Source organism: Toxorhynchites rutilus, chromosome 1 (genome assembly GCF_029784135.1).
Source record: "Toxorhynchites rutilus septentrionalis strain SRP chromosome 1, ASM2978413v1, whole genome shotgun sequence".
Classification (NCBI taxonomy): domain Eukaryota; kingdom Metazoa; phylum Arthropoda; class Insecta; order Diptera; family Culicidae; genus Toxorhynchites; species Toxorhynchites rutilus.
In genome coordinates this window covers 95,816,662-95,832,208 of record NC_073744.1, presented here as the reverse complement: position 1 = coordinate 95,832,208, position 15,547 = coordinate 95,816,662, and the positions used below count along the sequence as shown (strand labels likewise).

General features: G+C 45.4%; 1 pseudogene; it reads right to left on the bottom strand.

Annotated features, from left to right (window-relative positions):
* Positions 1-796: 796 nt before the first annotated feature.
* Positions 797-949, bottom strand: LOC129763815 (5.8S ribosomal RNA; annotated as a pseudogene).
* Between the last annotated feature and the right edge of the window lie 14,598 nt (positions 950-15,547).

Genomic DNA, 15,547 nt, shown 5'->3' with positions numbered 1-15,547 from the left:
AAGTTCGTGCACCTCGAGGAAGGTTCTTTTGAAACAAATCAATAGAAGCCATCCTATGCGCGATCAGTGTGACTACCCGCACATATCATCGCTCACGCACCACGTTGCAGTCGAATGTGACCCATCCACATGCCTTCAGGCATCCGAAAATTTTTTAATAAAAAAAAGAGAAGTCACCACATGCAGCACTAAGCTGCAGTAGGACTTCTCTTCTAACCACAACAACCGTACACGTACCCCATCCACATGCCTATCTCCGACACTCGGCATGGACCTTCAAGTGCCCGAAAATGTTTAAATAAAAAAAAGAGAAGTCACCACATGCAGCACTAAGCTACAGTAGGACTTCTCTTTTAAACACAACAACCGTACACGTACAAGGCCAACCTCCAAGCATGGGTAGTCTGAGAGGATCGAAGTGTACACCTCTCTGCAACTCGCAACTCCCAGCCTGTAAACCTATCGTTTGTAGGAGGTCTCAGGTGTCCAGATGCCACGCAACACGGTGGACACGCAAACGCGCACCACCTCTACGTGCTGGGCTCATCCCTTTTCGCTCGCAGCTACTCAGGGAATCCAGTCACACATCATTTGAGGCCTATAAGAACTATCTCATGTATGGAGAAGATGGAACACACAAAGACTTTCATCTTGGGACGTGTGTTCATCAAGCCGTGCGCCGGGGCCTTCGCACGTTTGACTATCTTCAATGTTTTTCCACCACCGAAGGCCGAAAAACACCATTACGCATATGCGCTACCTAAGCAGCGCATATAGTTAAATTGGTAAATATAGGCGGCACTCAAAAATGTGTACATCGCACAATGATTGTACGATGTGCAATATGCGTTCAACTTGTCGGTGTTCATGTGTCCTGCAGTTCACATTCTGACGCGCAATTTGCTGCGGTCTTCATCGATCCACGAGCCGAGTGTAGTCACACATCATTTGAGGCCTATAAGAACAATCTCATGTATGGAGAAGATGGAACACACAAAGACTTTCATCTTGGGACGTGTGTTCATCAAGCCGTGCGCCGGGGCCTTCGCACGTTTGACTATCTTCAATGTTTTTCCACCACTGAAGGTCGAAAAACACCATTACGCATATGCGCTACCTAAGCAGCGCATATAGTTAAATTGGTATATATAGGCACTCAAAAATGTGTACATCGCACAATGATTGTACGATGTGCAATATGCGTTCAACTTGTCGGTGTTCATGTGTCCTGCAGTTCACATTCTGAAATTGAAACACGGGTTGAAATTTGAAACACACACTTGGAGAGTACGTTCGCATGTAAACATACGATGTACAGGCCACTCCTGGGTTCTTAGAACCCATCGCACTTGCAGAATGAACATCACGCCGGTTTCATCACTTGGGACGTATTTTTGTCATCATTCGTCCAAAGACCGTGTGATCGGCTTAACCTTTAGCTCACTAGTATGGGGACTCGCCAGGGGGCATCTGTACGTTCATATGCGCACATGCGAAGTACGAGACACCGCACCTAGTCCAACAGATGAGATCTATAACGCCGGGTCTAGTAGTTTCGAGCCGCGCACACACTGCAAGGTATGGCCCCTACAATAGGATGAAAGTTCGAAGGCCCCGGCCCTTCATCCAAGTAGTAATACCTTTAGTGCAGTAAGGAATGGGAATCCCATCATCGATCCAAAGACCGAGACGATCAACCCTTTCCTTCCATTTCCACCTCACTAGTATGGGGACTCGCCAGGGGGCATCTGTACGTTCATATGCGCACATGCGAAGTACGAGACACCGCACCTAGTCCAACAGATGAGATCTATAACGCCGGGTCTAGTAGTTTCGAGCCGCGCACACACTGCAAGGTATGGCCCCTACAATAGGATGAAAGTTCGAAGGCCCCGGCCCTTCATCCAAGCAGTAATACCTTTAGTGCAGTAAGGGAGTGTAAATCCTTTTATCGATCTGAAGACCGAGATGAAAGGGTTTGTTGTATGAATTGAAACATAACGGACTCGCCAGGAGAGCATATTAAACGTACGTTCGTACAACACCACACACACAGATGGGGGTACGAGTACGGCGCAACTCCTAGTCCTCGCAAAACAACCACTGGGTAACGCATGTTTATTTTTGTTCAGCAAGACCCCAATGCGTTCGGTCTCCTCCAAATCAGATCACCATGGGGATACGATAATGATCCTTCCGCAGGTTCACCTACGGAAACCTTGTTACGACTTTTACTTCCTCTAAATCATCAAGTTCGGTCAACTTCAGCGAGTCAAATGTAGCCCCAGCGAGGGGGCCAGCAAATGTTCACCTTCAAAGACCTCACTAAATAATCCATCGGTAGTAGCGACGGGCGGTGTGTACAAAGGGCAGGGACGTAATCAACGCTGGCTAGTGACCAGCACTTACTGGGAATTCCAAGTTCATATGGACCGTTTCAGTCCATAATCCCGACTACGTGGGCATTTCAGTGAATTCCCGTTCCTCTCGGAATAGGGTACACGCTGCTGCCCACATTGTAGCGCGCGTGCAGTCCAGAACATCTTAGGGCATCACGGACCTGTTATCGCTCAATCTCACCTTGCTTAACACAAGTTGTTCCATTAAGCAGAAGTCAACCTCGATGAGTTGACGTGTCATCAGGTCATACTAGACTGCGCCAGCAAGCGCGCGCGGAAGCCGACCCGAAAGCCAACCCCACACGCACACATCACAACCGGACGACAGCTTCTACGTCTGACTGCTGATAGCGTTCTAGTTAATTTGATTGAGTCACGTTCGTTATCGGAATTAACCAGACAAATCAATCCACGAACTAAGAACGGCCATGCACCACTACCCTTAGTTTTGAGAAAGAGCTATTAATCTGTCTTACCTCAATAAGTTCGGACCTGGTAAGTTTTCCCGTGTTGAGTCAAATTAAGCCGCAGGCTCCACTCCTGGTGGTGCCCTTCCGTCAATTCCTGTAAGTTTCAACTTTGCAACCATACTTCCCCCGGAACCTGATTTTGGTTTCCCGGAAGCCACTGAGAGCACCATACAGTAGCGTCTCCCAATTGCTAATTGGCATAGTTTACGGTTAGAACTAGGGCGGTATCTAATCGCCTTCGATCCTCTAACTTTCGTTCTTGATTAATGAAAGCATCCATGGCAAATGCTTTCGCTTTAGTTAGTCTTACGACGGTCTACGAATTTCACCTCTCGCGCCGTAATACTAATGCCCCCAACTACTTCTGTTAATCATTACCTCCGGATCCGGTTACAAACCAATGAATATTAGGACCGAGGTGTGTGTGTATATCTTGTTTATTAGGCTTTAACATTTGTTCTACAGTAACTAGCTGCTCTGTCATTCGCCTAAGTTTATCTCTTTTACATTATTCCCTATATTCCCTATACTCCTGTTCACCATCACTTTGAGCGGGCGTTTTTTGCTCTGTTCACTCTTTTTCATTTTTTGAGTATTCGTGATATGGTGGGCCTATCTCTAGTCCCTAACTTAGATCATATTAGTCAAATTACAGTCTCTTATGAAATCACACGTTCTTTTTATGTTCTCAGTGCTATTTTTCAGAATTATTTGGATGTTGTCTCCTAGTCCATGTTTCCGTCTTTCAGTGTCGTACTTTCTACACTCCACAAGGATATGTTCTACTGTTAAAGCTGTTCCACAAGTTTCGCACGTGGGTCCATCTTGGTGTCTCTGGCTCATGATTGAGCTGTGCGTCATCCAGGTGTGGCCTATCCTGAGCCTAGTAAGCAACTTCTGGTCCCTAGGGTTGTCTGCTTCGGTCCATTTTTCTACGCTGCATTTAATTTTCCTGAGTTTCTGTTCTCTGCAGTGGAACCAGGTTTTGTTCCATTCGTCCTTTATTGCTTCTTTGATCCACCTGATGGCATCTTCCTTAGGTATGGTTCTGTCTTCAAGTGGCTTGGATCGACCTTCGTTGGCCAAAACGTCAGCTTTCTCGTTGCCTTCAATCCCAGTATGGCCGGGAATCCATGTAAACCTTATACATTTTTCCCAAGCTGTTGCTTTGGCCTGCTTCAGCCATGGGTGGTCGCAGTTTCCGCTTTCTAGCCCAGCCAGACAGCTTGCCGAGTCCGTGAATATTATTGAACCTTCTCTGGCAGCCTGGGTTGCCTTATGGAGAGCATATGCCTCAGCGGAGAATATGCTACACTGTTTTGGTAGTCTACCGTTTATGCACACGTTTGTGTTGGGGATCGTTATACCATACCCCACATCATTTTTTGTTTTCGAACCATCAGTGTATATTAGGCTTCTTCCTGGGTAATTGTATGTGTACATTCTGAAATTCGTTTTTGCGACGTTACTTGGGCATCCTGCCTTAGTATTGGCTTTTATTATCCAATCAATAATTGGACATTGGTGTACCCATGTTCTTTGTTTGGTTGGTACACTTGTTACGGTTTGAGGTAGATCTTGATTTGTAAGCTGTTTAAAGCTGAAGTTTGCTCTTTCCAATAGAGGGAGGGTTTCCCATTGGTCTGATGTAAGCCTGTCTTTCAGTTGATATGCTTTTGTACAAATGTTTCTAGTGATTTGGTATTTGAGAGGGAGCTCTCCACATTCGGCATAAATTGATAGTACTGGGCTGGTGCAAAAAGCACCTGATGCTATTCTGATTCCTTCGTTGTATACAGATTCTAGAGCTTTAGTAGCTTTATCGCCTACTCTTGAGTACAGCTCAGCTCCATGTAATATTTTGGCTAATATTGTAGCGTTTACTACCTTTATTAGGGTACATCTGTTGCTAGGTTTGAACCTTCCTGCTATTATTTTCATTACTCTTATATAACCTTGTGTTGTTCTCTTAACGTCTTCGAAGTGTTGTCTGAAGGTTAATTTTGAATCTATTGTTACTCCCAGTACTTTCATTTTTCTATCTTGGGGGATTATGCATTCTCCCAGATGGAGCGAGGGGGCCTTTCTATGGTGTCGTCTTCTGCATATATGTACTAGTTTTGATTTCTGGGGATTAATCTTGAATCCCCTTTCATCGGCCCAACATTGTATGTGGTTGATCGCTCTTTGAGTTTTCCTTCTATTCCAGCCTGGCGTTTCATCGTAGTTAATAAGTGTAATGTCATCTGCGTATACCACCAGAGACACGTTATTTGGTACCCTTTCGAAGAGGGACTCCATAGCTATTAAAAATAGCGTTGTTGACATGACTGAACCTTGCGGTATGCCGTTTTGTAGGGTTCTAGATGAGCTCAATGCTCCTTTGCAAAACACTTTAATTTTCCTATCGGTCAGGAAGTCTTTAACGAAGCTCAGAATGCGACCGTCAAAACCCCATACTTTCATTTGCTTTAAGATTGGTAGTCTCCACGTCCTATCGAAAGCTTTGGACAGGTCCAGCGAGACCATGTCTAGGTGGGCATTTTGCCTTGTGGCTGTATTAATTTTACTCTCGACGTGTGCTAGGTAGGTGGTTGTACTTTTGCCTCTTCTAAAAGCATGTTGTCTTTCGTTTAACAGGTTTCTGTACTCTAGCTCATCAATGAGTCTTCTGTTGACCATTCTTTCTAATGTTTTGCCCACACAACTAAGGAGGGTTATAGGTCTATATCCATCTGGGTTCATGGTGTTGCTGCCTACTTTGGGAATGGGTATGATAATACCTTCTTTCCATTTTCTTGGTATTTTGCCGGTATGCCATACTTCGTTAAGTGTTTTTAGTAGTATAGCTTTACCCTTAATTGGAAGATTTTGTAGTAGTGGATAGGTTATATTATCTTCACCTGGGGATTTTCCTGTGGCACTGTTCAGTGCCCATAGGAGTTCTTTCATGTCGAAGCTTCTGTTGTAAATTTCATTATTTTCACTTATTTTTATATCCACTGTTTTCTCCTCGTTCTCTTTGAAGTTTCTGAAGGAGGTCTCGTAGACCTCATCTGACGATACTTTAGTGAAGTGCTTGGCAAGTTCTTCTGTTATGATGTTATTGTCATCTGTTATTTTTTGGTCAATATTCATTATTATTCTCTCACATTTGTATTCTCCTTTACATGCTCTAACTTTAGCCCACATGCTGGAGCTGCTTGTGTTTGGGGAGATCCCTGCTAGGTATTCCTCCCAGCTCTTTTTTCTTGCCGCCTTTATTATGGTTCTTGCTTTTGCTCTCTCTATTCTGAACTTTTTCGCGTTTTCCTGGTATTCAGGTGAGGAAGGGTTGGAGTTCTTCAACTTCCTGAGTGCCTTTTTACGGCTTTTTATGGCTTGGTGTACTTCGCTGGTCCACCATGGGACCTCTCTCTTTGGCTTGTAGCCAGTTGTTTTCCTCATGCTTTTGCTAGCCGCAGTTGTTATGATATCTGTTAGTCCCATGGGGTCTATACTTTCTATACCTGTTAAGGCACGTTCGATTTCACTCTCATATTTGTTCCAGTTAGCTGCTTCTGTTACCCACCTTTTCCTTCTTGTGGGAAGTACTGTTGTTTGGCCATGTTTTTGTAGTAAAATAGGGAAGTGGTCGCTTCCTCTTGTGTCTTCGTCAGTTCTCCATAAATAGCTGTTGGGCAAATTATGCGAGGCTATCATCAGGTCTATTGCCGATGGTTTACCAGAGGTTGGGTGTATCCTAGTCGGATTACCTTCGTTTAGTATTTTCCATCGATGTTTATCTGTCTCCTCAAGGAGGAGATTGCCTCTTGTATCGTTTTTGTATGATCCCCAATTTTCGTTGTGGGCATTGAAATCGCCCACTAGTATGTACGGTTGTGGGAGTTGTCTCGCAATGTGTGTTATTTCTGCAATTATGGCCCTTTCATATTCGATGTTTGTATAGTGTGGCGATATGTATATGTTTGCGATCGTAAGTTTTAGTGGGAGGTGTATAGTTACTGCTACGACTTGCACCTTATCGATCCCACTTACATCTATCCACTTATGAGGTGCGTCGTGGAGTACTCCCAATGCAACCCCGTTTTTGTTTGGGTGACTGTGATCATTGTATATTTTCCAGTCATATTGACCACCTAGTACATTTTGCGGTATTTTGGGTACCATTGTTTCTTGAAGTGCAATGATGGATGGATAGTGTTCGTTTACTAGTAGCTGTAGCTCGTGTAGTCTGCCTCGGAAGCCAAAGATGTTCCATTGTAGTATTAGTGTTTCGTTTGTGAATTTGTGATAGCTCATTATGGAATATTAAAAGTTTCACTATAGCTCCGTTGTGTCACTTTGTGACATTTCGGAATCGGAAAAGTTTCCGCTTTTCTTGTTTTTCCTTGACGGAGGCGAGGAGTCAGAGGATCTTTTCTCTTTCCTCTTTTTTTGTTTTTTGTTCACTTTGTTATTAGGTTCGCTCGTTCTCATGCCCTCAGGAGCGCTATGGCTGGTTGAAGGTTTTATCAGATCGGCTTCGTTTTGAACAATTTTGTTTATCATGTTGTTCTTCTGCATCTCTGTAATGATTGATTTCAATTCTTCTATCTGTTGCTTCAGTTCTTGGATCTGGGCCTTAAGAGCGTTATTCTCGTTTATGACCTCATTGTTTACCACCAATCTTTGCTGAACTTGGCTTTTGGCTACATCAGCGTAACTTTTTGTTTGTCTTTGTGTGTTTACGTACGTTCTTTTTGCTTCCCCATATGGTATGTTTCTTGATACTTTAATTTTTAGTATATCGTTCTCTCGTTTGTAAAATGGGCAGTTTCTGTCGCCAGGCCCATGATTCCCTTTACAATTGATGCAATATGGTGGTTCTTCACAAGATGCGTTTATATGGTCTTTCGAGCATTTTTTGCACCTTGCTTCTTCTCTTTGGCATTTCTTCTGTGTATGCCCATATTTGTAGCATTTAAAGCATTGCATTGGTTTCGGGAAATAGTGTCTAGTTTTAAGTCTTAGTAAACCACATTTCAGATGCTCCGGAGGCTCTGATCTATTGATCGTAATGATAAGAAGAGGCGTGTTAACCGTTTCTCTCTTTTCGTTTTTCCTAGTGATTCTGTGTACGTTTAGCACACCTTGGTCTGCTAGCTCAACTTGTATCTCTTTCGTTTCCATTTCCATCATTTCTTCGCTGTAGACCACACATTTTGAAATGTTCAGGTTCTTGTGGTATTCTACTTTTATCTTTTCTCCGTTTACTAAGTTTTTAAGTATTAGTAGCTTTTCCGCGTTTCTGTTGTTCTCTAGAACAATCAGAAAGCTTGTGTCTCTTTTTATGTACTTTATTTCTATGATGTCTTTCGTTAGTTTGGATAGCGTTTTTGATATCAAGAAGGGGTTTCTTGTTATCTTTCCATCGGTTTTTTCTGCCGTAAGGCTGAGGTAAGTTTTACCTCCTACTCCGCTCATCGTCGATACAGTTTTTTGTTTTGGTTGGTTTTGTTTATTATTCTCCATGTGATTCCCACGAGTCGCTAGGGAAAGGTGGGGTCCTCCGCGTCAGTGCCCTGCTGTAACACGGTAAGGGCTGCATACTGTGGGGTGCGCCCCGGTGCCCCACAGGCTCCGTTAACGGCTTCTCATTTATATCGCCCCTTCCACCACTCAGCTCTCGGCACGGGTCGCATCACACCTTAACTTTTGGGGCCCGTTTTCCCCCTTCCTTGTCTGCGTACGACCAAAGGTCCCACCGGGGTTGGTTACCCGATCTTTCCTAAGGTTGCTCATACCCGAGCCGGTACCTCGGGGAGGTAAGGATAGGAGTTCCAGGGCGGAAGCTGAAGGGCCAATAATTGGCACTGGATTGCGCTGTACCCTGGCTTTACCAGCCTAGGACCGAGGTGTGTGTGTATATCTTGTTTATTAGGCTTTAACATTTGTTCTACAGTAACTAGCTGCTCTGTCATTCGCCTAAGTTTATCTCTTTTACATTATTCCCTATATTCCCTATACTCCTGTTCACCATCACTTTGAGCGGGCGTTTTTTGCTCTGTTCACTCTTTTTCATTTTTTGAGTATTCGTGATATGGTGGGCCTATCTCTAGTCCCTAACTTAGATCATATTAGTCAAATTACAGTCTCTTATGAAATCACACGTTCTTTTTATGTTCTCAGTGCTATTTTTCAGAATTATTTGGATGTTGTCTCCTAGTCCATGTTTCCGTCTTTCAGTGTCGTACTTTCTACACTCCACAAGGATATGTTCTACTGTTAAAGCTGTTCCACAAGTTTCGCACGTGGGTCCATCTTGGTGTCTCTGGCTCATGATTGAGCTGTGCGTCATCCAGGTGTGGCCTATCCTGAGCCTAGTAAGCAACTTCTGGTCCCTAGGGTTGTCTGCTTCGGTCCATTTTTCTACGCCGCCTTTAATTTTCCTGAGTTTCTGTTCTCTGCAGTGGAACCAGGTTTTGTTCCATTCGTCCTTTATTGCTTCTTTGATCCACCTGATGGCATCTTCCTTAGGTATGGTTCTGTCTTCAAGTGGCTTGGATCGACCTTCGTTGGCTAAAAAGTCCGCTTTCTCGTTGCCTTCAATCCCAGTATGGGCAGGAATCTTTTTCCCAAGCTGTTGCTTTGGCCTGCTTCAGCCATGGGTGGTCGCAGTTTCCGCTTTCTAGCCCAGCCAGACAGCTTGCCGAGTCCGTGAATATTATTGAACCTTCTCTGGCAGCCTGGGTTGCCTTATGGAGAGCATATGCCTCAGCGGAGAATATGCTACACTGTTTTGGTAGTCTACCGTTTATGCACACGTTTGTGTTGGGGATCATTGTTTCTTGAAGTGCAATGATGGATGGATAGTGTTCGTTTACTAGTAGATGTAGCTCGTGTAGTCTGCCTCGGAAGCCAAAGATGTTCCATTGTAGTATTAGTGTTTCGTTTGTGAATTTGTGATAGCTCATTATGGAATATTAAAGGTTTCACTATAGCTCCGTTGTGTCACTTTGTGACATTTCGGAATCGGAAAAGTTTCCGCTTTTCTTGTTTTTCCTTGACGGAGGCGAGGAGTCAGAGGATCTTTTCTCTTTCCTCTTTTTTTGTTTTTTGTTTGCTTTGTTATTAGGTTCGCTCGTTCTCATGCCCTCATGAGCGCTATGGCTGGTTGAAGGTTTTATCAGATCGGCTTCGTTTTGAACAATTTTGTTTATCATGTTGTTCTTCTGCATCTCTGTAATGATTGATTTCAATTCTTCTATCTGTTGCTTCAGTTCTTGGATCTGGGCCTTAAGAGCGTTATTCTCGTTTATGACCTCATTGTTTACCACCAATCTTTGCTGAACTTGGCTTTTGGCTACATCAGCGTAACTTTTTGTTTGTCTTTGTGTGTTTACGTACGTTCTTTTTGCTTCCCCATATGGTATGTTTCTTGATACTTTAATTTTTAGTATATCGTTCTCTCGTTTGTAAAATGGGCAGTTTCTGTCGCCAGGCCCATGATTCCCTTTGCAATTGATGCAATATGGTGGTTCTTCACAAGATGCGTTGATATGGTCTTTCGAGCATTTTTTGCACCTTGCTTCTTCTCTTTGGCATTTCTTCTGTGTATGCCCATATTTGTAGCATTTAAAGCATTGCATTGGTTTCGGGAAATAGTGTCTAGTTTTAAGTCTTAGTAGACCACATTTCAGATGCTCCGGAGGCTCTGATCTATTGATCGTAATGATAAGAAGAGGCGTGTTAACCGTTTCTCTCTTTTCGTTTTTCCTAGTGATTCTGTGTACGTTTAGCACACCTTGGTCTGCTAGCTCAACTTGTATCTCTTTCGTTTCCATTTCCATCATTTCTTCGCTGTAGACCACACATTTTGAAATGTTCAGGTTCTTGTGGTATTCTACTTTTATCTTTTCTCCGTTTACTAAGCTTTTAAGCATTAGTAGCTTTTCCGCGTTTCTGTTGTTCTCTAGAACAATCAGAAAGCTTGTGTCTCTTTTTATGTACTTTATTTCTAATATGTCTTTTGTTAGTTTTGATAGTGTTTTTGATATCAAGAAGGGGTTTCTTGTTATCTTTCCATCGGTTTTTTCTGCCGTAAGGCTGAGGTAAGTTTTACCTCCTACTCCGCTCATCGTCGATACAGTTTTTTGTTTTGGTTGGTTTTGTTTATTGTTCTCCATGTGATTCCCACGAGTCGCTAGGGAAAGGTGGGGTCCTCCGCGTCAGTGCCCTGCTGTAACACGGTAAGGGCTGCATACTGTGGGGTGCGCCCCGGTGCCCCACAGGCTCCGTTAACGGCTTCTCATTTATATCGCCCCTTCCACCACTCAGCTCTCGGCACGGGTCGCATCACACCTTAACTTTTGGGGCCCGTTTTCCCCCTTCCTTGTCTGCGTACGACCAAAGGTCCCACCGGGGTTGGTTACCCGATCTTTCCTAAGGTTGCTCATACCCCAGCCGGTACCTCGGGGAGGTAAGGATAGGAGTTCCAGGGCGGAAGCTGAAGGGCCAATAATTGGCACTGGATTGCGCTGTACCCTGGCTTTACCAGCCCCTAGGACCGAGGTCATATTCCATTATTCCATGCAAGATTATTCTCGGCCGTTGTGTGGCCTGCTTAGAGCACTCTAATTTGTTCAAGGTAATCGCAGCTGGGCAGGTGGAAACACCGCACCCGATAAAGGGCACAAAGTGCCACCGTGTATGTGCACCCAGTCTTATAGTCGCAGCAATACCAGTGACCTACTGCCAACATTAGGAGTAGCACCCGTGCTGGACAAGAATGAACTTCGAACGTTTTAACCGCAACAATTTTAATATACGCTAGTGGAGCTGGAATTACCGCGGCTGCTGGCACCAGACTTGCCCTCCACTGGATCCTTGTTGAAGGATTTATGCTCAACTCATTCCAATTATGAGACATCATTCAAGAGTCTCATATTGTTATTTCTCGTCACTACCTCCCCGTGCCGGGATTGGGTAATTTACGCACCTGCTGCCTTCCTTGGATGTGGTAGCCATTTCTCAGGCTCCCTCTCCGGAATCGAACCCTGATTCCCCGTTACCCGTTGCAACCATGGTAGTCCTCTATACTACCATCAATAGTTGATAGGGCAGATATTTGAAAGATCCGTCGTCGGTGCGAGACCGTACGATCAGCGGAATTATCCAGATTTCAACTCAAGCGTCACGGCCCTGTGAAGGGGGACGATTGGTTTGCCTAATAATTGCACAGGTTCCGCGAGGTCCCTGCATTTTGCACTTTTCCAAAACATGCTACTTTGCATTCCAGGACATGGTGCACAGCTTATACCGCTAGCAGAGACACCTCGTTCGATCGGGGCAACTTGGGACACCGTAATCAGTACCAGTGCCGGGTGTGGGTCGGATTCCGATGGGGGGTGATCCGTGAACATATTTCTTGGACTTAGAATATTGTTCGGACTTAGAATTTTTTCGACTTATGACCTCGTTTCTGGGACTTAGCCGTAGAACCAGATGTAATGCGTGTTGCATAGATTAAGGCGCAGGGGAATTTAATAAAAAAGAGAGAAGCCCCACACATTTAGGGGGGCTTCTCTCTTTTTTATTGGACGATACACAACACATAACATACATGACATAACACTGACCTAGAAGCAGTATTTACCACCGTATTTTATGACCCGCTTCCACCTCGCAGGTAGGGAATCTATGCCTCTGGCATAGAACGTAGGAGGCTTGCTATCGAAGAACTCTTTTAGGAATGCGCTCATCTCATCCTTAGTCCTGAAGAGTTTATTCCTAAGCTTATTACTCAATGACCTGAATAAATGGTAGTCCGATGGACTGATGTCTGGTGAGTAAGGAGGATGGTTCAATATGTTAAATCCCAGGCTCCTCGCCTTATCTATCGTTTCATGTGCCCTATGGCACGGAGCGTTATCGTGTAGTAGGGGTACCGGCCTATGTTTACTCACTCCCAGTATACCAGCCACCTTTTCCAGCTGCTTCTGATATCGTTTACGGTTAACAGATACACCCTTGTCTAGCAATTCCCAGTGTATAATGCCTCGTCGATCCCAAAACACACAGAGCATGTTCCACTTGCGATTCATCCTGTCTTTGGCGATTGTCTTCGGCATGGCGCCTTTTACGATCCAATGTATGCCTCTGTGAGGCGCAAACATGGGTATCTTAGATTCATCACAAGTGACCAAATTATCGAGCATACCCTGGTCTCGTTCACTTCGTCTGAGTAGTCGTTGGGCTAGTTTCACCCGCTTTGCAAGGTTGACTGGGTCTAGCTTGTGTGGGTGGTATCCCATTCTTTTTGGCACATAGTTTAGTTTATGCAACGTTCGCATAACAGTCGCTGCCGAACAGTTGTATTTCTGGGCCATAGACCTCGTAGATTGCTGGCTGTTTTGTTTCACATCAGCAAGCAGTGTTGTTGTGTTATCGATTGCCTTCGGACGGCCTTTGCGTGGACGATCCGCGCAGTTCCTGTCGGTATCGAACCTTTTGTACCACATCGTAATCGTTCTACGAGTAACAGTTTGTCCATATGTGGAATTCAATGCCAAGAGGGTGTCCGACACTGAATCACCCATGTCGTAGTGGTGCAAGATGAACATTCTTGTTTCAGTTCTAGATAGTCTTATGGTTTGTATATCATATTGACTAGCATCTATCGGCTCTAGGACAACTCTGAGTTCTTTCAGAGAGTCTAATTGGATCGTCTTTTTTTTTTTTTTTTTGGCAGACTTATCTCACTTCTTAACTAGGCGAACCTAGCCAGAATTTTCACCTGCCCCCGGGCTTCTGAATGCCAAAGGGGGACTAGGCTCTGCGGAATGCACGTATCTGCATGCTCGTGCTGTTTTAGTCCTGACCGAGGAATTGTCGGACAATCGCGCAGGTGCTAAGGATGACCGACTTTTGGATGCCGGCCAATTCCTTCTCGATGTTCAACACCTTTAGCGCTTCCAGAAGTGTCTTCGGGATAGTTCCAGTTCCAGAGAGAACGACTGGAACAATTCTTGGGACCTCCCTTAGCCCCCACAGTTCCTTGAGCTCCACGGCCAATGGTCGGTACTTGCAGATTTTGCGACCGTGGGTCTCCTCCAGATTCTGGTTCAGTGGAATAGCGACATCGATGATGGTGACTTTGCGGTCGCTCTTGTCGTAAACCATTATATCTGGGCGGTTGTGGTGGATCGAGAGGTCGGTCAGAACAGTGCGATCCCAGTACAGCTTGAAACGGTCATTTTCCAGGACAGGTGCAGGCAGGTACCGGTAGTTTGGTACGTTGTCTTCCAGTAGAGCACATTGGAGCGCCAGTTGTCGATGAACAATACGGGCCACGTTGTTGTGGCGCTCGGTGTAGGCTGCGTTGGCCAAAACGGGACAGCCTCCCATAATGTGCTCTATGTTTTCACCTGGTTGATGGCACATCCGGCAAATGTCATCAACGTCTTGATGCCAGACGTACCGCCTGCAGTTTCTCGTCGGCATTATCCTGTCCTGGATGGCTATCATGTCGGCTTCTACTACTGAAGAGAGTTCACCACGCGTTAGCCACAGATTAGATGCGGCCTTGTCGACGTGTGGCCGGTCCAGTTGATGGGGGTGGGCACCATGCACTGCCTTCTGCTTCCAAGCTGCAATCTTCTCCTCCACTGTCTGCAGATTGCAGTTGAGTTGGTACTCCGCTTGCGCCAAGTGCAGAGCGCTGTATCCTCTGTCGGCGGCGCAGACAGCCCGGTATAGCGCGTTTTGGTTGGCGCGTTCTGCGAAGTACTCGCGCAGTTGTCGTACCTGGGCAACACACAGTGCAGAAATGTCGACGATTCCAAGTCCCCCTTCTTTGCGTGGTAGTGAAACTCTCTCCAGTGCCGATTGAGGATGGTGCATTCCGGCCTCTTTGAATGCTTTCCTCATCCTCCTCTCAAGGTCCTCTAGGTTAGTTTTGCTCCATTTGACTACACCAAAACTGAAGGTCAGCAGGGGAACCGCGAATGTGTTGATCGCGCGTACCTTGTTCCCCGCGTTGAGGAAAGTCCTCAGGACACAGTTCACTCGACTCAAGAACTTGTCTCGCAGCTCCGTCTTGATGTCGGAGTGGCGAATCCCGGTGAGCTGTCGGAATCCAAGATATTTATAGGATTCGCCACGAACCATGTCTCTTATAAACTCGCCGTCATAGACCTCGTAGCCTCCGGATTCGGTAAGTTGTCCTTTCAGCAGGTGGACACAGCGACACTTGTCGAGGCCGAACTCCATACAGATGTCCCTGCTTATGTCTTCGACAACCCGGATAGCTACACCTAGACGCTGACGTGAATCAGCGTAGACCTTGAGATCGTCCATGTAAAAGGTATGGGTCACTTCTTCGTGGGCGCCGTCGCCATACCTTATTTTATAGCCATGACCGTTTCTATTGAGCGTCCTACTGAGGGGGTTCAGTGCCAGACAAAACCAAAGCGGGCTGAAAGAGTCGCCTTGGAATATCCCCCTCTTTATCTGCAGCGTTCTAGACTGCAACACATTTTCCCCATCACTAAGGTGCAGAGACGTGCTCCACTGCCTCATCGCATGCTGCAGGAACCTAACGACGACGGGATCAATTTTGTAGAGCTCCAATACCCGGACGAGAAACGAGTGAGGTATGGAGTCATAAGCCTTCCTGTAATCGATATAGGCCATGCT